Source organism: Amphiura filiformis, chromosome 9, assembly GCF_039555335.1.
Source record: "Amphiura filiformis chromosome 9, Afil_fr2py, whole genome shotgun sequence".
NCBI lineage: Eukaryota > Metazoa > Echinodermata > Ophiuroidea > Amphilepidida > Amphiuridae > Amphiura > Amphiura filiformis.
In genome coordinates, this window is record NC_092636.1 from 6363633 (window position 1) to 6390617 (window position 26985).

A 26985-nucleotide genomic window follows, 5' to 3' on the forward strand; every position below is an offset into this window, starting at 1 on the left:
TAAAGGGTTTTGAGCAAATCATCGATACACATAGCTATATACGAACAATGAAACCTACAAAGTTGTGTGTTAACTACATTAGCTCAGTTGGTAAAGCGACAGACTTTGAATCATCTTAAGAAGAGCGAACTGAGCAGGAGTTCGAGGCTCGTTATAAACTTTTCCGTTGCTTTATTTTTATTTTGGGGTTTGAGCTTTTCTTCATAAATTTAATCTTTGTTTTTCATTTTGTTTCTTTATTGTTTTTTATTTGCTTTATTTTGTTGTTTTTTTTTCCTTTCTTTTCTTTTTTCTCCTTTCTTTCTTTTTTGTTCTATTCATACTGGGGTCATGGGTTATTTATTCAAAACATACCTATATACGAACAATTCAACCTGCAAATGTATGTCTGAACCCCATTAGCTCAGTTTGGAAAACGCCGGACTTCGAGACTCGATGAAGTTCAAATCTGTTCAGTATTTCACTATTTAGTTGTTTTTTCTCTGCCATGTTTGTTTTACAGGTCTTTTTTTAACTGCGAATATAGGCCTACATTTGACAATTCTTGAAGGTTTTTTTGTGGGCTTTTTATTTATTTATTTATTTATTTTTACCAAAGGAACAATTACAGATCAGTTGGAATAAAAGTGGAGTGGTTACATAACTCCTTGGTAACTGGATCACGCACCTTTTTGAAGGCAACTAAACTGCTCAGTTCGCTCTTCTTAAGATGATTCAAAGTCTGTCGCTTTACCAACTGAGCTAATGTAGTTAACACACAAATTCGTAGGTTTAATTGTTCGTATATAGCTATGTGTATCGATGATTTGCTCAAAACCCTTTACACTTTTGTCACTTTTGTGGATGGCGCTGTTCATTTTTTTTCGTTTTTGCACGTTTTCAAAAGCCCTCGATAGGAAGCACATGTGCTACCTATCGAGTGAATACGGTATTTAAATATCCGTTGATTTTGCCAGATGATGTCATTTTAAACAAGGGACTCTACAGAATGATGTCCCATATGCATGATTAGGTGGGTTTCCTGAATTAGATAATGCATGTGCACATCACACTAGGGTTTGAAACTGTAGTGTTCTGTGACATAAGCATGCCCAGATGTAAATCTGCTAATTAAATTAGTTGGTCTTGGTAAGCCATTTAATCAAAAAAAAAAAAAAAAAAAAAAAAAAAAGACGCTGTAATGTGCTGATACAATGTGCCACTATAATTATTGCATCAACAAGAAACTTAGATTTCAGCACTTCCGTTTCATAAGATTATTCAGTTCAACACAGATATTTCACATGGGATTCTCTTCAACCCATCCAGGTTATCGATAATGAAATGACATTTGTTTTAACCCTCTACTTGTGTACCATATAACCTCTCCTCACCCTAATATATTTGATCCCGGTGCAATAAAACGCTCAAATAATTTTGAGAGAGGAGACGCTTAGCTATTGTATATAACAGATAATGACGTTTGGAAAAATATAAGGGGTTGCAACATACCGTCATATTTAGTGTTATAAAATCTGGTTCAGTCGGATGAGGATTCAAGCGTAAAACTTTAGAGATTAGAGTTAAGATTACGACATATCGAAATCAATTGCTCAAAAGTATTGTTATTTGCTTGCTATCATTTGTCGTTGTTTATAGCTTTAGGTATTTGTTGGAATGTAAAAATCATGCAAACGTATATAATAAATTACAACAAGTGCGGCAGAAATAGTCATAGGAAATACTACAATATTAATTTTCAACGTCTACTTATCATGTTTATCCCTCATTTATGATAATTATTTGAAAAGGACATTTTACTGTAAGCTATTAATCTTTGTCGTACTGAGGAATTATCACGAACTATGAAGAGGGGGATGTTGTAGCAAGATGTGTAGATGTGTTGTTTAAACATGGGTCTAGCAGATCCAGTGATACTAAAATAATTTCAAATATACCCCAATGTAATGTCGTTATAATCTCATGATTTTTACACTCCTTAAAGTATTTGGGGCGAACTTGGAAAATTCTGGCTTTGTATGCTTATTTTTTATCAGATTCTATTAACTACTAAGTTGAAAGTACTTATCAATTATAAGAATTTCCCAAGAGCAAAATAAAAATCACTTTTTACCATTTGACAGGCTTCACTAGCTCCCCTCTTAACACTATTTATTACCCTCCCCCCTAAATACGAGCATTTTAGTATGCCGAACGAAACATAATCACATAATGGGATGTAGTCGGAGGGTTAATACAAAATTACATGGTATGAAATGCCAGTGGCACAGACGTATATTAAACATGCCCAGATGTTTATCTGGTGATTAATAAATCCGTTGGTTTTGACCGATGATGTCATTTTAAACAAGGGACTCTCCCATATGCATGATTGAGTGGGTTTACTGAATTAGATAATACATGTGCACATCATACTAGGGTTTGAAACGTTAGTGCTCTGTGACATTAGCATGCCCTAATGTAAATCTGCTAATTAAATTCGTTGGTCTTGGTAAGCCATTTAATCAAAAAGAAAAATAAGAATCTGCAATGTGCTGATACAATGTGCCAAGAAAATTATTGGATCAACAGGCAAATTGGATTTCAACATTTCCGTTTCATTCGTTAATTTAGTTAAACATTTCACATGGGATTCTCTTCATCCCATCCAAGTTATACCAAGAGCTTCAAAGATAATGAAATGACATTGGTTTAAACCCTCTACTTACCAGGGGGTATACCACACAACCTCCCCTCCCCTACTAAATTTGAGCCGGTGCAAGAAAACGCACAAAAACGAATTAAATAATTTTGAGAGGAGAAGCATAGCTATACATTGGTATTAAATATAACAGATAATTCACCTTTGTTTCCAATGGACATTTTATTGTGAAATGTCATTGTACAAGGAATACATTAAAAAAATTCCACATAGCCTCCAAATGAAATTTTTTATGAGCCTTTTAATTTTACATGTTAAGTCTATGGGGGTGACGATTAGAAACGGACTGGAATATTGAACAACCCTCATTTTTGGCCATTTTAGACACTAAAATGCCCATAAAAAAGAATAGCACTTAGTTCGGATGTAAAATTCACACACAATGCTACCTGAGTGAGTTTAAATACATTTCATTCGGGGGCTATAGCAAAAACAAAAATGTCCTACACCTTAATGGTTATGGAACAAAGGTGAATGACGTTTGAAAAATATAAGCGGTTGCAAGACCCCGTCATTTTTAGTGTTATAAAAGTTGAATCAGTCGAGGACGAGGGTTCAAGCGTAAAAACTAAAATTATCTTGGTAAGATTGGAGTTAAGATTGCGACATATCGAAATCAATTGCTCAAAAGTATCGCTTTTTGCTTGCTATCTTTGTCGTTTTTTATATTTATTTATTTATTTATTTCAACTTTCTTTATACAGGGTAGCTCCTTCAGTGTAAAAGCACTGCTATTCTTAGAGGCCCTGTGACATACAGGATGTAATTTACATTGATAGTACATAAATATTACAAGAAAAATATACAATATACTATTATAATGAAATTACAAGAATCAAGAAAAATTATACAAAAATGAAAATCAATGAACAGCGGGGTTTGTTAGAGCTCTTGATTTAAATTCACTTAGGCTCAATGAAATATAATTAGTGCGAGTGTCAACATCAACAGAACTATTCCACAGATTTGCTGCTCTCGTCTGAAACAATCTCTTACCAGAGTTATTGTTAAATTGAGGAACAACAAGTGAATTGGAGGAAGTACCTCTTGTGACATGATCATGAGTGGATTTGGTAAAAGAAAATTTGGAACAAAGATAATCAGGAGCTCTACCAGTAAGGCATTTATATAACATAATAAGAATATGGTTATCCCACCTATTATCTAGTTTGAGCCACTTGAGAGAAGACATCATCGAATCAATATTAGTTCTGATATCAGCAGAAAGAATAATTCTAGCAAGGTTGTTCAAGAGAATGTGTAACTGGCTTGAAAGAGTGAGTGAACAGTTGGACCAAACATGACTGCAATAATCAAAATGTGGCATGACAAGAGAATCAGCATGTTTTTTGAGAATATAATTTGGAAGATAATATTTCACGCGACGAATAACACCACAACGTTTAGAGACGTTGGAAGCAATTAGATCTATATGATGTGACCAAGTCATGTGACTATCAAAAATAATTCCAAGATATTTGAAGTTGTCAACTCTCTCAATAATCTCACCATCATAAATTAAAGAAATATTTTGGTACTTACTGAGATTTTGAGGAGTACCAAAGAGCACCAATTTAGTTTTGCTGATATTCAGAGTGAGGTGGTTCTTATTAAACCAGTTGGCAAAAGTTATAGTTTTAGTAATTTGTTGGAATGTGGCAATCATGCAAACGTATGTAATAAAATGCAAAATTCGGTTTTGTATTTGCTTGGGTTCATTCGTCTCCGCATTTAATTTTATTTTCTATTATACCGAAATACTAAGTATGTGAAAAGTTTACATCGCCATTTATTCAACTTCAAATGAATCTTGATTTGATTCTAGTGTGGATTTGTTTCATTATACATTGTGTCGCACTTCCTGCGGACCCTGAGCATCTGTATCTATTTTCAATCCCTAAGGAAAGTTATAAAGCTAAACTAATAACATAATACTCTCCTTGCACCTTTGTCCTTTTCAAGGTTTGCATCAGAGCGCAAATTTCTTTAATCATTCGTGTTCGATATCAAAACCTTGAAGAAAACTCTTTTTGATTTACGGTAATGTGCGCAGATGCGTCTCCGTAGTTATAGGTCGTCCGAAGAAGATACCTTCAAAATACACTTTTAAGTTACACTCTTTTGATACGACCAACGGTGGATGTAGCGAGCCAACATCACCGGATGAGTTACGACCTCCAAAGTCAACGGCAGTCCACTGCCGGATGAACAGAGGAGACAGGGAATGATGGTTATCCTTAGTCCACCCTGTAAAAGGTAATGGCAAGCCACTACAGTATTAGCCTAGAGATAGAGGGTGGTCAGGAAATAAATAAACTTTTCCAAAGGCTTTTTGGGCTATCCTTAGTACTTGCGTTGGTTTGAAATCTTGTTATGCTTCATGATCTGCAATCTTGATGTGCAATATATTTATTTGGTAAAAATAGTACTGTAACTTACGCTGACATTTTTTTTGAGCGCCTCAAAATATATGTAATTCATCCCTTTTCGTTTTTGTGTAAAACCGTTAAAAGTAAAAAAAAAAAAAAATTCATGCCCATAAAAGCGCATTTCTCGAGGACGAGGTGTACAATTCTCTATCTAACTCAAACGTTCAGACCACTTGAAATCCAATTGCACATACCAAACTGGCGTATTCATCATCTAATACACGTTACATAAATACAATTAGCTTACTGACACCAACGTAGTTGGCTTTGAGCTCATTTGTATTCCACCTGAAATCTTGCGTACAAGTACTGGCATATAATTTTGGTTGATGTTCAGATGATATGAGGATATTAAGTCACCATTACAGAAAATGATAACATATAATGTACAAAAGCCTCTTTAAATGCAATGGGTGCAGGTGCGTATGCTTTACACAATGATACCACGGGTTATGTTTCAGGTGTGGATATTCGTGCCGTAGCTTAAGTATTACTCCGCATTACATGTACATTTGTCACCAAACGCCCTTGATTTCAACTTATCGTTAATGGAATGATTTGGGTCAAATGATATTGGGTTGTTGAAGCACCAGCACGGATTTTGAGAAGTTACAGTCGTAATCTATAAAACAATGTGTTTGCTTCAATCGCTTTAATTAGTTACAATAGGTAAAAATGATTTGAGCTTACTGTATATATTCTTTGTTCTTTTCATCTGTCTCATTCACTCTCAATAGTTTGTCCTTTCTATTATCTTGATCAAGATAAGGCGAATGAATGAATAATCTGTCTATCAAGTTACACATCTGCATGAGTGTAGGTGTTTCCTGTACAACACTTGTAAGTCAAATAAAATCAAGCGATTGACCTTTTCCCAAATGAGATTGATTTCAATAGTTCAGAATTGCAACCCCCACACATACACCTTGGTAAAAAGCTTAGGTGTGTGTTTTCTTTCATTTGGGCGTATTGGATACCCATTCTATAATAATAACCACGCATAATTTAAATTAAAACGTACTTCGTTGTATAAGGCTTTCAAATAAAGATTTTTTTTCTTTGTACACGATTTAAGGTACTCTAGCCCATAACTTACCTTTTCAAGAGGGCGCCGATTATAAGTGCTCTGCTCAAAACTTAATTTTTCAAAATGACGCCGGCGGCCGTCATGGATTTTGGCCTCTAGCGAAATATGCCGCGATTTTTGCGAGGGACATAGAGGCCTTTTTTTCTAAATGGTCCATAGAAGTCAAATCAATCGTCAAACCTTACTAGCCAAAGAATGCTCATGGAATTGTTATTTTGGATCCTATTATAAATACTATCAAATAGTTCAATAGGTGTGTAGAGTTGCATGGGGCGATACAAACAGGTGCCAAACACATTCCTTTGAAGGGGTCATTGCCCGAAACGGTTTAAAGTTAGGGCTAAGGGTAATTTGGATTTCGCTCACGGATAAGGTTAACGCCATGACTACCGTTATCATTGGGGTTAGTATTAGAAATAGGGTTAGGCTAGGTTTTGGGTTAGAGTTAGAGTTATGTTTAGGTTTAGGCCTATGATTCAGGCTTATGTTATTTGGTTAGGTCAAGGTCATAGGTTATGACACGCTAGTCAAACCGAAGAACACTACCATCAGTCGCGGTTGGTATTTGACCAATGAGGTATTCGCGCTTTTCCCAACACAACAAAAAGCGCTCTACATGTACCTCATTGGGTAAAAACCAATCGCTGTCGCTCAGTTAGGCCAAACAAAATTGTTATAGTGGCGTAACCCGACCGACCATATTATTAGGCCCGACCCTACACTTTTTTTGGAAAAATAAGATAATAAAAAGACGATTTACCGACCCTAAAACAAGCAAACACTTTTTTTTTGGTCAAAAATACGACGGTGCTCCTCGGAAAAAACTGAATTTTACTCAACCCGGAAGTACCAAACCAGTGTTCGTCATGGCAGCCTCCGACTACTTACACTCTGACGGCTACCCTGTTTCAGTGTTTGGTAAATCTGGTTCAAAAACAATATTCCAATCGATTACAAGGGTGGAATTACACGTTTTGATCGGGGACTTTGCGCAGAAACTGTGTGATGAATTCCAACACGTATATATCGTGCAAAGAGTCCAGGCAGCGAGGGACGATTTGACTCGCGGATATCGAGACATGCAATTGATCGAGCCAATGTAAACCTTACAGGCCCTTTCATACCGACATCGACATCTGGTTACAGTGGCATGCAGTTTTGAAGAAGTACAAAGAGAGGAAGATGGTGAAGTTGCGAAGGATGCGTTTGTCGTGCTAAAAAGGATAACCTACCCTATTTTCAATCAGCCCGTTACTCTAATATAACAATTGTTTTTTTGGCCTTAGTAGTATAAATTTATCTTTTAATGTTAATAGATATTAATCATATTATGATTGCAGACAAGTTCTGTCCCTTTTAAAAATCCGAATTTGTGGTTTTTGAACAAAAGAAAAAACGAAAACTTATAATTTGAAACGAGGGAATGTTGGTGTAAGTCATAATTTTGTATCATATTCATCAGAGTAATCTTTATATGTCATTGAAGAGATTCATCTGGATTGTCTATATAAATTATTACTAGACTTCTCATAACAAATCCAGGTACTCACAATTATTTTCTTAGTCATGCTTACAATCAGCTTATCCAAGAAAAATCAACTGGCAACACTACAGCTAAGACAGCAAGTGCTAGCATTGGATACAGCTCAGTCAAGAAGAAGCAACCAGCCAGTTAGGTTGCGAAACGTCACTACTAATTGTGAGTACCTGGATTTGTTATGAGAACTCTAGTAATAATCTTTATATGTGTTGTATCCATTATGTCATTAATTAGTAGCTGTATCTGCTTTCAAATCACGTTCATGGAACTGTTTACATCCGTTCTGGATTTACTTGAAAATATGAACAGTCTGTCATCAAATACGTGTCTTACGTTTCTATATAATAGCAGATTGGTGTGCCAATTAAATTTAAACGGAGAGAAATATGTTAGGTGAGACATACTGGGTCATCTCAAAAGTAGGGTAAATATTTTGTCAACAATAATGCATCTAAGACCGAGTCTTTAACTTTCAACAATGTATTAAATCTATATTGCTATCAACGACAAATCAAAACAAGATACATGCTATGACAGATGCAGGCGATGAGTTTCGATTTTGCCGATTGGGTTTAGTACCAATACTTAGATTACGTGACCTAGTCAGTGCCATTTGACACTTGTATTATTCGAGTTTATTTTTGTTACAAATTAATGTTGATCTTACCAGGTCTGATACATGGATTCAATTGTGTTGCTGTATAATTGTATTCCATTAACTGCATTATCAATAAACTGCATGACGAGTTTATCATCTAATTACGCAATACATAATTAAAATTAATTCACAGACACGAGCAAAGTTACTTTGAGCTCACTTTTCTTCCATCTTTATTATTTGAAAATTTGCGTACAGCTAATAGTAGGTATATCACCTCAAAAATAAGCGCTGCAAAAACACGTTATTTAATGTTTTTCTACATGAATGAGCTTTATTAAAGCATCAAAAATCAAAAAACCGAATTGAAATCGGTCAATGCATTGTGATGTAGTGTCAATTTTAAGATGCTCATAAATGGAATGCAAATCACATTTCGAGATTTTGAAGGTTTATTTGGACGCTTGCTTGAAAAAGCAACGTTAATTTAAGTATCACAGGTTAATTGCCTATCTTTTTAACTTCGTCAAAGAAAACAAAATTAAAAAAATCTATCATTGAATGATTATAGTAAATTAACCAAATATACTATTTTAGCCATTGCGGCCAATCTGCAAACAAATTAAAGCTGAAAAAATTACTAAGTTCAGCTAATAAATATGCAAAATTGATGCCAATAGAAAACCGTACATGTTATCAGGGTGCGGTTTTTTCGCACACATGTATGTAAAGTTCTTTCAATTGATAACAAAAATACACAAAAAGTAATTAATTATGCAAATTAGCTAATTACAGCTAGTTATGTATTCATGATATTATTATGTAAATTAGACATGAGTAATTTTGGATTTTTTTTTCAATATTTAATGAAAGTCTTTTCATTCATAATAAATGTGTCAAGTATGAGCCTGTTATGATGTTGAGTAAAGAATCTGCAGTTAATCAATTTAATATAATACAACAAATATGGTATGTGTCACCATTGCTCAAAGCCAAATCCGAAAAGTAAAAATAAAAATTCATTTGCAATGAGACTTTAAATTAACATTTTGTTATCTGGATTAACATGGGAAGACAAACGGTAAAAGGAACAGCCACTCCACTATACCGCGTATACAAAAATGGCGTGGCCTTGTAGCTCTTAAACGAAGTTTTGTTTTGTTTTTCCAGAGATATTGTCCACTCTGGTGTGCACAGGGGTGTACCTTGGCCGGCCAAGCTGTCGTGTCCATAATGATATTCGCATAATGACACAGTCGGATCACGTGGGATACTTACTGTTGCCGTGTGCATTTAGATTTTTGATGTTTGGGAGGGTTAGAGATAAGATAAATAAATATTATGTCAGCACAATGCATAGTCAAGATAAATCTCACACACTGAAGTATTATTGCATGGCTCAAGACCTAAAGGTTCCATGGTCAAATGCGATTATCTTGACTAATTTATTGCACAAACTTCATAATAGTTATGAGGGCAACTGTTATAATAAAACATAGGTAATTAATTGTTGCGTTGGTTGTTTGCCTTGGTTTGAAAAATCATTATTTCAATGGTTATGAACAAACGGTGAGTAGTTCGTGAATTATAATGCATGGGATAATAATGATGATGAAAAGATGGGCAGTTTATTATTTGATAATAACAGTTATATTAGAATAATACTAGATTTCAGTTACGTACTTTTTGTTTTTGGCAATATTTAGTTTTAATAAATCACAATTGTTTAGAAATATAGAGTTCATTTAATTTAGCCTATACAAAGTATAAGTGGCGGCAATGCGCATTACCATAGGTATTTTATATTTCTGTCAGGAGAGCAACTGATGCGGCAGAAGGCAATAAATCAATAATATGACATTCGTATCACGTTATTACTGACGAGCATAATGAGAAGTTGAATACAGTCGACAATAATAGTGCTTCTATCAGTTTGATCATAAAATATCCTAAAATGCACTAATGTAAGGTTTAAATTGCTCGGCCAAATTCGAACAGCCAAGGTGGCAGAAATAATCTTATTACAAACGTTGTGAAACGTTTTTCCTCAAAAAAGGACATTTTACTGTGGCTATTAATCAAAATATCGAGGGTTTAGAGCAAGAAGTAGCTAGGTCCACTTTTGGCAAAAATGAGTTAAGTCCACTTTGAGGTATACGTTTATTGATACTCTTTCTCTACTAGGAGTGAACAAAAGAGGGCGCCCTAGCAATGTCAATAGTGTTTATGTCCAAAAGCTGTTTTATATTTATGCCAGAACTGGCTATGTCCAGTTTATGTCCATAAAGTTTTTTGGTTTTTTTTTTTTCAATAAAGTGGCTTTGTCCAGCGTGATTATTATTACACTCTCTCTCCCCAGCAAACACAAAAACGTTTTTAAAACGTTTTATATTAGTTATATTTTGGGTTTTGGTTTATGTAAAAACGTTTTAATAACATTAAAATGTCAGGTTATATAAAGGTCATGAAATCGTTTTAAACGTTTTGTATGAAAACACACTACAGCAATATTTTTAAAATGTTTTCGAAATGTCATTGTAAACTATTTTTGTAAACATTTTTGGCCAAATATTATGTCAACACTTAAGGGATCCAAAATGAGCGTTTATTGCGTTTCGACAGTATTTTTTGTGGGACATGAGAGCACCTCAGACCTATCGAATTGCATTCTGAATACGAAGCATGTCTTTCTGATATCAAATAATTTTCATTTTTTAAAATCACAATATAATACAAATTTTATGACAAATTATAAAAATTTGATATTTTTCAAATTTTGATATATAACAGTCCTCGAAATAAATTATATTAATCTAATGATACATTCTTAAAGTGTAAGTAAAAGGGAGGAAAAGCCGACAGTCAATTGAAAATTTTGACCTTTCATATTGAAGATATGGATTTTTTTCCCAAAAAGACCTAATTTTTTTTGGTGTTTTGGGAAAAAAATCCATATCTTCAATACGAAAGGTCAAAATTTTCAATTGATCGTCGGCTTTTCATCCCACCTACATACACTTTAAGTATAAATCATCAGATTTATAAAGTTTACTTCAAGTACTGTTAAATATCAAAATATCAATTTTAATGATTTGCCATAAAATGTGTATTAAATTGCGAATTTCAAAAATTATTTGATATCAGAATGATATTCTTCGTATTCAGAATGCAATTCGATATGTCTTATGTGCTCTAATGTCCCCAAATAAATACTGTCCAAACGTTCATACCCCAGCCCTTAATAACATTATATTAAAATATTTGCACCCAGCAAACACAGAAATGTTCTTAAAATGTTTTTTTACAAAACGTTTTCATAACATTTAAATGTCGGGTTATATAAAGGTCGTGAAAACATTTTAAAAACGTTATTGTAAATATTTTGGGCAAACATTTTTTGCAAAATATTTTTCAACCCCAAAATAACATTCTGTTTAGAATGATGTGTACCAAGTTTTCAAAAATGTGTTTGGAATGTTAGTAAATCGTTTTATACCTTAAATGTTTTCTGTAAAACATTTGTGTTTGCTGTGCAGTAAATTACCAAGAAATGTTATTTAATGTTATGAAAACGTTTTACACAATTGAATACATGAATCCAAAACCCACCCAAGTCCATGGGAAGTGATTTTGAGAAAAAAACCTGTGTATCATTTTAATTCCTTCAGTTAAATTTACCTGGTCAATATGGTAAGTTGTACGTGCAAATGGGTGAGTTAAACTGTTAGGTATGACGATTAGCATTTCAGGGACTTCGTGGGGTTCATTTTAAATTCTGAATTTGGGTGGTTTTTTTAATCATATACAAAGACAATAATGTTGGAATGAGATTACCACTAGTAAGATATTACAAAATAAAGCACACAGTTATGTATAATGTTGATAAGCATTCTGCCATGTAATATAAACCACACACTTTCCTTGATTAAACCCATTTTTTTTTTCAAAAGTCACTCTCCAGCAATGAATGTGTTACAAGTGGACTTTTATACATACTAGATTTCAATCAATGTGTTACAAGACTCAAATCATGGACTTGGGTTGATTCTTTCATACATGCTATTTTTCACATTCTCGATAGACACAGAGGATGAATTTGAGTTGTTCTTTCATACATATGACAGGCCTATGTATAGCAACACTTTCCCATGCTTAACTCAATTTGGCCAAAGTATGGACTTGGGTGGCTTTTGTATTCATATATTCAATTAATGTACCCTTTACATAACCCGACATTTAAACGTTTTCTGACAACCTTTTATAACCTTTTGCGAATGATGTCGAAAACGTTTTGTGTTTGCTGGGTCTTTATGTTGAGTTATATTGTGTCATCAGTAACTGGTTGATGGGTCCTGGTACTGTCCAGTTTTGTTTGTAAAAAAAATTGAAAACATTACCGATGCCTGTTATGTCCAGTTTTTCACTATAATTTTGTGCAAGAACTGGTTATGTCCATTTCGGCCATTTTGTGCCCCACCCAGTGGACCAATAAGTGGACCCTAGCATTAACTTTGAAACAATGCTGGTAACAGATATCTGGAATATTATTGTTTATGCTAGATTATCTGATTTTTCAGCTGTGATCAAACTTTCAAACTCGTTTTTCTCAGAATGCCATTTTTGGACGTAGCTATTTGCTCTAAGCCCTCGATATCATAATCTGACTTGTCCGTGACATTGCTGTAAATTAACGTGCGCAGATGTAAACCTTGTGAATTAAATCAGGTGGTGATGGTAAACCATTCAATTGGAAACAAATCAGGAGCTGCAATGTGCTGATACGATTGCCAAGATAATTCTTGAATCAATATAGGCAAATTGGATTTTAACATTTCCATTTCATTAGTTTGTTCAATTCAATATCGCATTTCACAGGGGATTTGCTTCGACTTATACAGATAGCTTCTGCGATTTGACAGTGATCGTGATGATAATGACATTCGTTTCAGCTATTTTGAGTTCATTTGTCAAGACCAAATGAAAAACTTACATTTCTCTGTTGACAGTTTTTTCAAAGCGTTGATGATGTTATTGATCCATCTGTCAATAATCGACAGAGAAAAAAATCGCAGGGCTAGGGCATAATGGTTCAAGGATTGATAGGGATTCACAAGAGAGGGGACAAGACCATGAACAGAGACGAGGGCACGTTCTTTCTAAGTCACATCTTTGATATCAAGACCAACGCTGCAGATAGGAATACCGCTTCCGAGAAAATCAAAACATCCGGTCGAGTTTCCCGCTCCAAGCAGATGGATCAATAACATCATCAACGTTTTTCATTTGGTCTTGACGAATGAACTCAAAATAGCTAATTAATCAACAGACCAGATGAGCCTCTTCAATGACATTTGTTTCAACCCTTATCTTATCAAAGGTTTCCCACAGATGCTTATGTTTGAATTTAGATTATATTGATAAGATCAAAAAGTCAGATTTTTAAATGCAGATTTGTAAAATACAGCATCTAGACAATTATGCTCATCATAATGTGCACGATTCGCTCCAGGTGAGCTATTTGGGTGAAAAATGCAGCTTTGAACGTAAAATGAACTAAATGATAGTGTCCGTGCATTGGGTGTAAATAAAACGTGTGCAGATGTAAACCTTATGTGTTATCGGTAAACTATTCAATCGAGAAAAAAAACAGGAGCTGCAATGTGCTGATACGAGTTGCCAAGATAATTCTTGAATCAACATAGTCAAAATGGATTTCAACATTTTCATTTCATTAGTTTGTTCAGTTCAATATCGTTTTTGACAAGAACTTATCCAAGTTATGCCGATAGCTTCTGCGATGTGACAGTGATCGTGTTGATAATGACATTTGTTTCAACCCTTATCGTACCTAAGGTTTTTCACAGATGCTTATGTTTACTCATACTAAAATATTGAACTTAGATTATATTGATATCATCAAAACTTGGAGGTAGGCAATTATGCTCATCATAAAGTGCACGATTAGCTCCAGGTGATATATTTGGTTGAAAAATGAAATGCAATGTTTGTAATTTGTTACTTTTGTTGCCAAAATATAGCTTTGAAAGTAAAATAAGAATGAACTTAATTGCTATGGAGAATACTAGTATTTTTTACATGTGTTATATTCAACATTCGTTAACAACAACACAGTGCATCTTTATTTTATATCCTGATTCAACAGTTGAGAGAAGTGCATTATGCTGGTGATTTTGTTCAATTTTGACTAACAAAGGTTAATTTTACCCGGAAAATCATTTTTCAAATGATTAAGGTACTTGAAAATAATTAAATACATGAATCGAAATATGTACATCACAAAGTCAATGCCAATCATGACACCTTCATGAAACCAAAGATTTTTGACCTATAACCTCTTGCAAATCAAATGGATATTCGGGTATACATGTATAGATATGCTTCTGCGGACTCCAAGACTCGCGAACGCAAAGCAGCAACACGCAGGTCAAACGCAAGAACAGTATCATCCCCTACGTGTCGATCTGTTTGAAAATCTTCTGTGGATTTTCGACAAGCACCAGAAAAAGAGCAGCATGCTTTTCGGAATCTTTTGGTAGAGACAATTAATGGTTGCTCTTTTGTGTTTTTTTTCTCGTTCCTTATTAAAGTAGATGTTTAACAAAATAAAACCAACCTTCTAATAAACCAAATCTATACACAATGTACAATGTGTTGCTACAATGTTGGCGTAAGTGGTATAATTAGAAGCTGTATCTGCTTTCAAATCACGTTCACAGAACTGTCTACATCCGTTCGGCGTTTAATTGAAAATATTCAACATCTTTAATAAGATCAGTCTATCATCAAAATTGCCTTACGTTTCTATATAATAGCAGATTGGTGTGCCAATTAAATTTAAACGGAGAGAAATATGTTAGGTGAGACATACTGGGTCATCTCAAAAGCAGGGCCCCGGTAAATACTTTGTCAACAATAATTTATCTAAGATTCATACCAAAATTCAAAGAAATACGGAGATGTAGAACGTTTTTATGATGAGAAAATATCTTCAACAGCAAGGGTAATATCAAATTAAGGTATTATCCATTTCGTCACCTTGGTGTTTTCTGGTTAATGTATTTAACAATCAAACTGTGATATGTGTATATAGGACAAAGGTCGAACTAATTTTGGATTATTCATTTAGCAGAAAAGGAGATAATAAATTAATTTATACCATCATTACAAAACTGAAACAAATGGGCTCATATGTCATTATGTTGCAGTATCAGTGCAAAATGCATACCAGTCAATGCTAAGCCGATCTATTCCATGCTTCCTTCTCTAACGGATAGACATCTGCTCATCCGTCCCATGTGTTTGAGCCTACTCCCTGGATATATGGCGTAAAAATATAAGGACAATCCACACAAGATATTTGTGGATATCTCTGAGACCTACTTTTTAAAGAAGTGTGATTTTACCGTTGCAAAATCAATGAGTTCCGATTTTGCCGATTGGGTTTAGTACAAATACCTGGATTACGTGACCTAGTCAATGTCATTTGAGACTTCTATTACAAGCTGTATCAAAATGATTGGTACCCATCAGTTTTCATCGATAATGGAAGATCCAAATCATTTGTAGATTATTTGTAAAACAAGTCATAAACTATACATTCTGGACATTTCAAAAGTATTAAATGTTGTATTGGGAAGAGGCAGGCTTTTCAATAAACATCAAAATTGATGGGTACTAATCATTTTGATACACCCTGTATTCGAGTATATTTTTGTTACACATGAATGTTGATCAGGTCTTATACATTTGGACTCAAATGTGTTGTTGTTATTGTATAATTATATTCCACTTGAAATCCAACTAATTGGCTTATTCATCATCTAATCCGCAATAGATAAATAACAATTAATTTACAGACACGAACAAAGTTGATTTGATCTCACGTTTGCACAGTATTATTGTGGGATCTAAGAGCACACCAGACACACCAAATTGCATTCTGAATACGAGGAATGTCATTCTGATAAGTTTTTTGAGTTTTTGAAATTGGCGATATAATACAAATTTTATGGCAAATTATTAAAAATTAATATTTTTGATATTTAACAGTCCTCGAAGTATAAACTTCAAATCTCAAATTTGTTGGTCTTTTGGGGGAAAACGTATCTTCAATACAAAGGGTCAAGTCAAAATTTCCAAATGATGGACGACTTTTCCTCCTAAATACATACATCTAAGGTACATATCAATAGATTTATATAAAGTTTACTTCAAGGAATGTTTTAACATGTCAAAAATATCATTTTTTAATAAGTTGCCATAAAATTTGTATTATATCGCGAATTTCAAAAAGTCAAAATTATTTGATGTCAGAAGGACATCCTCGTTTTCAGAGAATGCAATTTGATGTGTCTGATGTGCCCTCAGGTCCCACAGAAATAGTGTGCAAAGGCTGCTATCCGTTCCCTTAATATAATTTATTAATGATTTGGAGGGGGGTAGTCACAAAGCAATTTTCAAAATAAAATATATTGTTATTGATTCGCGATTACGAGCTGATCAAACTGAGATTAATTACAGCAGCTACAATCTATTAAACAATGAAATGAACAGCAATGCCAGTGCTGTGTAACGAACAAAAACGTTCTGTAAACCAAAATTGGTTCTAGAAGGGGATTAAAGACCACTTTAAAGAACCTAAAAAGTTCTTTCAGTTTCAAGATTTTTTTTCTTGAGTGTTCGACATAGAGGACAAAAAGGTTCTTTAAGGCTTTTAGCGTAAATTCATTTGAAACTAATTATCTCTTTTCTTCCATATAGTAGAGTAAAGTTACCACATGACCCCAAAAAAATTGCAACAGAAGGTTTTTTGGTATTTTCTTGCAGTATAAGGTCTAACAAATAACATATCAAAAGTTTAGAAAAATTGAACTTGGGCGAAGGGTCCAAATGTGACGTAATCAAAATGGCCGCCAAAAGCTGGAAAAATACCCATTAATCTACTGATTTTCACTCGTTATTGTGGGTTCCACTGGTGACAACCTTGTTCAGAAGTACATTACTGCATGTAGTAATGAATCTCTATATTGTGTTATTCAGATGATTCAATTTGACAGCCATTATGAATTTCAAAATGGCCGCCATTTTGGTATTTTGGCTTATGAAGTAAAATATGCACATAATTGTAAGGAGAAACTTAAGGCGTTAGATTTTCTGGAATAGCCAATATCCATGGCACCAATATTCCCATTCAAATTTATATAGAGGTAGGCATACAAACCAAATTGGCAGCAAGAGTGAATTTCAAAATGGCCGCCATTTTGGTATATGTTGGCTTATTGAGTTTAATTATGCACGTATTGTAACTTGAAACTTTAAGTGACAGAATTTTTAAAATAACCAACATCATTTGCATCCATAGCACCATTAATATTATGCTTTCAAGTAGGCAAATGTACCGACTAGCTTTTCTCTACCTGGGGTGTTGAGTCGTAACTTGAAGAAGATGATGTACCAATTTGGCAGCCATATTTACATTTCAAAATGGCTGTCAGCTATAATCACCATTATAAAAACACACAATTCATCTTGCTATACCATGATGCGATGCCTTTGTTTGCAGTAGTAACATCAACCACATTGTATTATACATGTATGTTGGAATTAGTTGTCATCATCATCATCATCATCATCATCATCATCATCATCATCATCATCTGAGAATAATTCTTGATCTATATTCTCACATTGTGTCCACATGCTCCAGTGAAATTGAGTCTATTCTTTCTGCAGCTACATTTCACTGTGATGCATCCTGCAGAACAATTGCATCGAATCATCTACAGCAATGATTCTGGTGCTGGACTTCTTTTCATCATAAGTGGAACAAATTTGTCACCTTGAACAATCTATCTCCATTAAGTTGGATTCATACCATCACTTTTACCCATCCAATGCATGACCTGTAGATACGTTCTCCTGGAGTAAAGCTTTGCAGCTGTGGGTGGAAGTCTTTCAGGTTTAACAAAGCTCTTTTTAAAAAAGCTCTTTTTGGGAAAGAAACCCTTTAGCGTAAGGACTCCAAAGACTCTGATTGCTGACCATTAAACAGGGATACATTGCTCTGCAGCCTTAACTTTCTACATATTCTTGAGCAATACTGTGAGTGCAAATGCCTTGTGACAAACTTGTAATACAGGATCACCATTGATGATTTTGTGCAATACAGACTTCATACCTACGCCAAATATTCTTGAAGTAGTGTCGCAACCTGAAAACGCATGGGGAAACAACAAATCCGAACAAATGTCATCACTGAGTAAGCGTTTCTTGCCAGCAAATTGCCAGCATCTAATATGTCTACCTTATTTGCAACCCGACTCTTGCGGCGCTGATGCGTGTTATCCTTTGTGCTTGGTCCACCAGTGTATCTATCAAAAGACAACTGTGGTCTTGCCATAGTGATCAATTCAAGCGATGTAGAAGAGAACCTTCATCAAGAACATAGTGATCAGTCCTTGGAACTGTCTCAGGAGCATGGCTTGTAGTAGTGGTGCTTTATCTGGCGTATGTAAAACATACTTTGCTTCAAACAAAGATGGTGGATATGGTGATAGTTCATGATAAACTACCTTATCTAAGCACATATCTCCAGATTGTGATACAACCAGGAACCTTTGAAACAACAGAGCTGGAGCAATAGTTTGGTCATCAGTGACCTGGACCTTACATTTTGACTCAGCCCTCCATTTGTAGCTATATGAAAGGACAGCCTGTCCTTCCATTTGTTTGACTGTATCTTTACCTACTTTGAACAGGTTTTGCACATTAACATCTTCATCAGCATTTATCCCTTGCATCTGCTTGGACTGTCAAGGTTACTGATGACCAAACCATTGCATCACTATTACAAGCCATACAGGATCGTGCGACTTATCAGAGGCTGATGGCCCTGAGACAATTCCAAGGACTGATCACTATGTTCCTCTGATAATCATGCATCTTTCACAAGCAAGAGTCGGGTTGCAAATAAGGTAGACATATCAGATGCTAGCATAAAGAAGCCTTCTTCTCAAATAATCTGAACAAACAGATTCTCATGAAACTAATTGGGGACTGTATGCAACAGAAAGGATACCATGTGATCCACGCTGAAGAAGATGCACATGTTGATAAAGTGAAAGCAGCAGTCGCAAAATAAAAGTCAACAACCCTAATTGTAGAAGACACATCTGTTGGTATTACTTCTTCAGAAAAGGGCGGTAAGGACTTGTACTTTCTGTCTGACAATGATAAACCATATGTGTATGATATCAAGATTCTGAAGCGCTTACTCAGTTATGACATTTGTTCGGATTTGTTGTTTGCCCATGCGTTTTCACTTGCGACACTACTTCAAGAATATTTGGGGTAGGCATGTCTGTATTCAACAAAATCATCATTGCATGGTGATCCTGTATTTCCAAGGCATTTTGCACTCTCAATATGGATCAAGAATATGTATTAAGTGTGAAGGCTGCAAAGCAATGGTGTCTCTATTTAATGGTCAGCAATCAGAGTCTTTGGAATCCTTACTCTACATGTTTCTTTCCAAAAAGTTTGCACAGCAAAGAGCTTTGTTGAACCTGGAAGACTTCCACCCACACCCTCTGCTGCAAAGCTTCACTTCAGGAGAATGTATCTACAGGGCATGCATTGGATGTGTATGAATCCAAGAGACTGGGGATGGATTGTTCAAGGTGACAAATTTCTTCGTAAAAGAAGTCCAGCACCAGAATCATTGCTGAAGATGATTCGATGCAATTGTTCTACAGGATGCATCACAATGAAATGTAGATGCAGAAAGAATGGACTCAATTGCTCTGGAGCATGTGGACAGGGCCGGATTTACCATAGGGCCAGATGGGCCCGGGCCCAGGGCCCCCAAATTTTGGGGGCCCCAAATTTGCCCTGTGCAGTGTGCATCTTCCATTTTAGCCGAAAAACACCATGTTTTTGACCAAAATAGGGTACAAAAAATGCAATTTTTAACGCGCTTCGCGCGCACTGGCCCATTATCACTGATTATATAGCAAATTTCAGCTTCAATTTGGGTAAAATAGTCTAAAATTGAAATTTTTTGCGCGCTTCGCGCGCAATTATCCTAGTAAAAAACAAACACTTGGCAACTTGAGAGTACACGCCTTCTTCACGATACGTTTGGGGCCTCCAAATTTTGGCCTGGCCCAGGGCCCCCAAAAAGGTAAATCCGGCCCTGCATGTGGACACATATAGGCCAATGTGAGAACATGGATCAAGAACTATTCTCAGATGATGATGATGACAACCAACATACATGTATAATACAATGTGGTTGATGTATACTACTGCAAACAAAGGCATCGCATCGTGGTTTAGCAAGATGAATTTTGTGTACTTGTATACTTGAATATACTGCAAGCAACATATCAATATGGTGATTATAGCTGACAGCCATGTTATATGGCTGCCAAATTGGTACATATGCCTACTTAAAAGTGTAATTTTAATGGTGCTCTGGGTGCATAGGATGTTGGTTATTTTAGAATTTCTGTCACTTTAAGTTTCAAGTTGCAATAAGTGCATAGTTTTTAAGTCAATAAGCCAACATACCAAAATGGCGGCCATTTTGAAATTCACTCTTGCTGCCAATTTGGTACCTCTATATAGATTTTAATGGAATATGGTAACAAAGGATATTGGCTATTTTAGAAAAGCCAACGCTTTAAGTTTTGCTTTACTATTACGTGCATGACTTGATTTTAAATGTTAAAGTACCAAAACGGCGGCCATTTTGAAATTCATAATGGCTGTCAAATCGATCAATCTGAATACCACAATATAAAGATTTATTACTACATCCAGTAATGTACATCTGAACAAGATTGTCACCAGTGGAACCCATAAAAACGAGTAAAAAATGGATGAAATCAGTAGATTAATGGGTATTTTTCCTGCTTTTGGCGGCCATTTTGATTTCGTCACAGTTGGACCCCTCGCCCAAGTTCAATTTTTCTAAACTTTTGATATGTTATTTATTAGACCTCATACTGCAAGAAAATACCAAAAAACCTTCTGTTGCAATTTTTTGGGGGTCATGTGGTAGCTGTGTCATATTTTGATCCTACTAATATTCTATACTATTTTGTTTTTCTCAGTTTGTTTAATGTGAGATGTCGGCACTATTAAAGCTATTAACGATTTCAACTATCACAAATGTCCAAAAGTGATATGGCTATAAAATGTTATGTTAAGGAAAGCATATGGTTATAGCACTGTTGAAATTAAAAGGGCATTTCGTGATCCTCATCATCATCTCCCCCCCCCCCCCACTTTTCTCCAAACAAGTTCAGATTTTTATATCACTGGAAACCTCTGGCTACATAATGTGTATGTACAAACAATTTCTTGCAGATTAATTCGTTTAGCAAAGATATCGTGAAATTTGAATTTCGTTCTGGTATACCAGAACGAAATTACAACACATTGTCTATGGAGCACATAATCATGCATAACTCGCTAACGCAAAATCGGAATCAACTAAAATTTTGGGAATAAGCTTTTTTCGTGGATATCTACTGAAAATGTCATAAAAGAGGATGCTAGGATAAAAAGAGGATGATAGGATCCCGAAATACTCCTTTAATATTTGTCTGGTTCAATTTCAGCTAATCCAGGTTAAGTAAATCCAGTTAAGAACATATTAGTACTCCGTTCATCCCTTCTGGTATAGATAAGGTGAATGTATGAATAAACTGTCTATCAAGTTACACATCTGCATACATACAGCGGAGTGTAGGTGTTTCCTGTACAACACTGGTAAGTCAAGTTATAATCAAGCGACTGACCTTTTCCCAAATGAGATCGATTTTAATAGTAAGAATTGCAACACACTACACATACACCTTGGTAAACGTGTAGATATTTGTTTTCCTATAATTTGGCGTATTGGATACCTATCCTATAATACGAGAAAATGAAGAAATTCATCCACATTGAAAAACTTCATCCCGAATAGATATTTTCATAACGCATGAAAGTGATGAGTATTGGTTACATCTTCCAGTCGGGATGATTAGGTCATGGACAGTCATCCACGTGTTAAATACTATTAGTTGTACGTCAAAGTGTGTAGAGTTTTGAATATACTTATTTGAATGAGTGAGCGAGTGAGTGAATAAGTGAGGGGCAGACTTGTAAGTTGTAGTATTGGGACCCGCCATTCGTACGGGTACGGGTCCCGAGCCATGAGTACGGGCACTGATACGGGTCCCAGACCATGGGTACGGGTACGGGTCCAGGTCCGAAGCCAAAATAGGGTGTGAGTGCAAACCGAAGTGCATGTTTCGGAAAGTGGTCACATCAGTCACATTATCATGTAGTACGTTCTCCATATTTGCAGCATTGTGAATATAGGGGTAAGTGACTGCATTGTGTATGTAGGGGAATGCATTCGGATGGGGAATATTAAAATGATGAATAAAAGCAATAATAATGGTATTAAATATGAAACTTGAAATTCACTACAAAAGAAAAGGGTTTTTCTGTATCAGTCAGTGTGCAAATGCGTTATGTAGCATACATGTACCCTAGATTGTATATAGGTGGCATGTACGAGTCAGGGTACGGGTACACAATTAGTCTGGTGAAGGGTGAGAGGTGATGGGGTGGTGAACAGATATCCCATTATTTGGAGAGTTCATTATCCAAAAAGGTTATGGTTTAGGGTAATTTAGTTTAGGGTCAGGGATAAGGTTAGCGCTATGGTAACGGTTATCAGTAGGGTTGATGTTGGGCTAGGGTTAGGGTCAGGGTTAAAATTAGAGTCAGGGTTATGTTTAGGTTTAGGCCTAGGATTAGGGCTTAGGTCATAGGTTAGGTCAATGTTATAGGTTAGTACACGTTTGTCAAACTGAAGAACGTTACACAGGGTTTTTTTTTGTGTGTGGATTCTGATGCCTATTTCTCGACTGATTTACAAATTCATTCACCCCGTATTTTTTTCTGGGACACCCTATATAGAATCTCTGAGGGTCTATTCTATGCTTCCTTTCCTAATGAAACCCCTGTTTCAAAAAATCACACGCGATATTTATGGGTATCATTTAGACCTATACCGTAAACGTTCGCCTAATGGTGCTCTTGGGTTCCTTAGCCCTGGGGTAAATTTCATGAACAAATAGAGAGCTCACTCCTCTAAAAACCCCAACAAGAATTAAGGGTATGTGCCCTTATTTGCTGGTGTGATTTTTATGGGAAGGAACTTTAAGTATGTATCTAAAATTCCAGTTATGTCAAGGGAGCCCACAGCGCCATTAGGCGAGCGTTTACGGTATATAAATTAGCGTGATGCTACCGTTGGATTTTGCTTCATAAGGTTATGAAAGGATTCAAAATCAATCGTGCTTACTTTCAACAAAACATCTATTAAATCATTCGCTATCAAGCATATGACTTCCAATTTTGCCAATTAGGTTTAGTACCAATATTCGGCTTATGTGACCTAGTTAATGCCATGTAAGACGTATAATAATTATTTTGTTACAAATGAATATCTTATCATTTGAACTTATGAATTATATTGTTGTATAAATATATTCCACTTGAAAAGTTGAATCCAACGAACTACATGGCGTATTCATGATTCATACTTCAATAAAATTAATTTAATGAGACGAGCAAATCTACTTTGAGCTCACTTTTATTCCACCCTTTATTTGAAAATCTGCATTCAGTTGATAGCATATATTAATGATTTGAAGATTGGGAGTCACAGTTATTATAAGCTTCCATTAAGCCTGTATAGAAAATGATAACAAATAAGATAGAAACGCCTCGGCACAGGTGCTTAACCTGCTTAAGTATGATTTAGGCTTGAATTGGTGATTGCTACCACACTGAAAACTTAAACTAGTCAGGCAGCTGATTGACTAACTTAAAGCTAGTCAAGCAGGTTAGTCCAGCCCGCCTGACCAACCTAACATTAGTCAAGCCCGTAGCTCAAGCTAGTCCAGCCTGCTGGACTAGCTTGCAATTTTGATAAGCTAGTCAAGCCTGCTTGACTAACATGTAATGCGGTGCTTGACTAGCTTACAATATTGATGGCTTGACTAACTTGAAGAATACAAGCCGGCTTGACTAGCTTTAGGTTAGTCAAGCCAATGACTTTAACCGCTTTGCACGTGCATGTTCAACACATAGGAAATTGCTTTGAAATGGCTACCCCATTATACGTAGTTGTCTAGAAATAGTTAAATAATATTATCGGAATGGAAAGTTTAGGATTGACAACTTGACATTGTTAACAACACTACTGTTTATATTTGTAAAAGCTTTTTAATGTAATTTAGTGATATTTTGGATATTCACATGCGATTACAGAGTTTAAAATCTAAGGTAAGCATACTAAACATGATAAGTACTAATATTATGTTCCATGATTTGAAAGTGCCTCCGTGGTCTAGTGGTGAGTGTATAGGGTTTGTAATCTCCAGTTCCGAGTTCAATTCCGTAAGTGGTCATAAATGTGTTGTCATCATGATTACCAGGTAAGAGGATTTTCTTCAAGTAATATATCACTTTCAAAACGCAAAACTATGACAATAAATCCCACCAGACAAGATATACATCAACATTTGTCTCTTTTTTTTCAATTTTTTACCAGTAATGTGGTTTGCAGCACGCTAGTCAAGCAAGCTAGTCAAGCAGCTACCTGACTAGCTTAGAACTGCTTGACTAACGCACACCGTCATCATCCCTATATGTTCGTGTTAAAAATTGCCGTGGTAGTACGATAAATCCTCACGTTTTTCAACAACTACGCATGGTGATTTTGTTTGAGATAGGCCGTGCGACTCAGGCTATGCATACAATTTGAGATTTTGAGAGCCGGCCACACTGTTTCTATTCTATGTTTTACGATTTTCGCATGATCAGTATATGGCTGGCCGTAACCGCCACAACGTGGAGCTGCTACGCGTAGCTTACTTTTCGCTTCGCGGAGCTAAATTGACCAATCATGTTAGATCTTTTCATTACGCGGAGCCAGTTGATGCATCATCGTTCCAGAGAGAGAAAACTCTTGCCAAAATTAATGTTTACTATGTGGATTTTAAATGAATCGAATGTAAATAAACCACCAACAGTTGTACAGGATCAATACCATTGTTTGATTAGTGTATAGTCAACGTTACCTTGCATGCATGTGCCATGTGTGTGGCGTGTTTGTTTGTTTGTCTACTGTGTCAGGCCAGGATCACTGACACCCACGGTACTGATACTGTCATACTATCACGGTGATCATATTGTTGAATGTTGTTGACTTTAAAATAATCATGATGCAGTCATGTCTACAGTAGAATTCACCACGACCTTTGAAGGACTTAAACCCCATTAAAAGCTATTAAACCAAGATAACACTCAATGAAAACAGCTCAACTATGTTACATCAGATCTTCTCTGGTTAAATACACACTGCACTTGTGTCTGTTTTACCTGTGCAATGAACAATGAGCTGGTATTATAGTTTCAGTTGGGTGAATGATTATAAAGCGAACGCAAGGTAACAATACTGTCTGGGCTTTTGTTTACGAAATGAGACAATAGTCTGCTTATTGTTAACCAGCGTTCTTGAAAATGAGAAGCATAATGGTTTGCAGACTTAACACGGTTTAGAAATAATTTGTTCATATTTTTTGGTGTTATCCGTCGTTTACATATCCTTCCTAAAACACAAAAGTACCAATATTTCCAAACACCTAAATTAGCTAAAAATGTAGGAAATGTTACAAAACTATATTTTCTAGAATTTCAGAGAATACTTTAAATATTGACTGGTTATTTTTTACACAGTGACGTCATATAGGCAACGGCATAATACTTCTAACATACACTAGGTCACGCGTCAATGGTGAGCGCACTGAGTATTGTGTATAGGAAAACGGGCAGTACCGTAACTACAGTATGTATGGCCTACTACTAGTATATAAAGTAAATCCGAACTGGTTTGCTGAAGGTCGAATTCCGCAGGCCACGCAGCGCAAGATGTACAAATCAGCTCCCGGCGATACACTGCAGATCGCAGAATTGTGTGCATGGTTTACTACAGTTGTGTACAATACTGTATGAGTTTCTTGTGAGTGCATGTCCATCTTAATAATAAGTCGGTTCGTACTTTTCATAAATTACTTTTTGAATCATAACTATCGTGACCGAGGATATCTTGCAACTACGTGAAGCTCGTCTGGCAAATTCTTAATGACTAAATTCGCTTCACGTAATGAGTAAGTCGTACTTGATTGGTCAGTTTTACCTCAGAGTAATGAAAAACTCTAACATGATTGGTCAATTTGGCTCCACGGAACAAAAAGTCAGCTACGCGTAGCAGCTCCACGTTGTGGCGGTTGCGGCCTACCATATCAGTATCCCATATGATATTTCTATTGTAAGAAAATTTTATTTGTTGTCACGTAAATCACAGGTTTCGTTTAAATGTACTAACTGGAAATTAAATGTACTAATTAGTGAGGACCGGTATTTTGCTGTGGATATGTTTAACTGCAATTTTGATGTAAAACATTTGAAATCCTGGGTAAAAATTTTGATAATATTTAACTCTTTGAGAAAATTATTTTATAAAGGAATGCTGGTAAA